The 1,026-nt window shown below is 40.1% G+C and overlaps 1 non-coding gene across 1 annotated transcript; it reads right to left on the bottom strand.

Moving 5' to 3' along the window:
* Positions 1-598: 598 nt before the first annotated feature.
* LOC147684166 (U5 spliceosomal RNA) lies at positions 599-710 on the bottom strand. The gene has a single exon (XR_015301610.1). It is a non-coding gene; the product is annotated as a U5 spliceosomal RNA (small nuclear RNA).
* Between the last annotated feature and the right edge of the window lie 316 nt (positions 711-1,026).

Below are 1,026 nucleotides of genomic sequence, written 5' to 3'. Positions count from 1 at the left end.
TACCGACTTTTTCTCAAGCATTCTGCATCATATCTATAGATTTTATTGAGGGACCCTCACTATGAAATAAATTTACCACATTACTGGTCACGGTACATTATTTCACTGTGATGAGTCACTTCATATCACTCAAAAAGTGGCGAAAATAGCAGGAATATTTCTAGTTCTGATCTTTCGTTAGCATGGACGACATACAAAAGTTTTACTGGAAGAGGCACTCAATTTCAATTCACAGCTTTAATCGGGAAAAGAACTATGATAAGAATATGCACTAAACACTTGAATTCCACCAGTTGCCATCCTTGCAGAGATGGTCAAACGGACGACCCAAATCATTCCATTGAACGGTATGTGAGGTATTTTCTGATATCCTATAGATGTTTTTGATGACCCACAACATGTGACTCGGATCAGAAACACAGGTTCGCACAAGATCTGCATATAACACTACAGGGTCAAAGAGACAGTTGTTAGAGCACAACTTTGAGAGTGGGGCAGAATCCCATAATGTAGGTGGAGGGATCATACAGAGGTCCAACTGGAGTCCCACAATCCAAACAAGCAACATCTAATGTTCTCGTGAAATCGCTAACCGGAGGCCTCCGAAGACAGTGCTGGGAAATGTAGTATATAATTCTTTAATGTTCCTCTCCACGGAAATCTTTAGTAAAAGGCGAAAGATTTATTCGGTTTGAAGAGAACCCGAATAATTCTAAGGACTCAAGGAAAGTGTTTGAGGTCTTACTACAGAAGGAATTTTAAAAAGCATAAAAAAACAGAAATCTTGTGGGAAGATGTTCTTGACATCTGCCTTGAAGATAATCTTGACTTGACACAGAAAAGAGAAAAGCCCAACATGGGACTTCCTGTTGGCTTTTGAAGACTGCAGGATCCTCACGTCCTGCTCTAGGTCTACAAATCCGAGGATCTCAAATCCTGCAGTAGATAATCAAATCCTGTGATTCCTAAACCCTGCAGTAGATTTTTGAATTCTGCTGTAACCAACAACTAAGCTGAGGCATCTAG

This window comes from Lissotriton vulgaris, chromosome 11 (assembly GCF_964263255.1).
Source record: "Lissotriton vulgaris chromosome 11, aLisVul1.2, whole genome shotgun sequence".
Lineage (NCBI taxonomy): Eukaryota > Metazoa > Chordata > Amphibia > Caudata > Salamandridae > Lissotriton > Lissotriton vulgaris.
The sequence above is the reverse complement of the archived record's forward strand: the minus strand, read 5'-3'. Positions and strand labels throughout refer to the sequence as shown.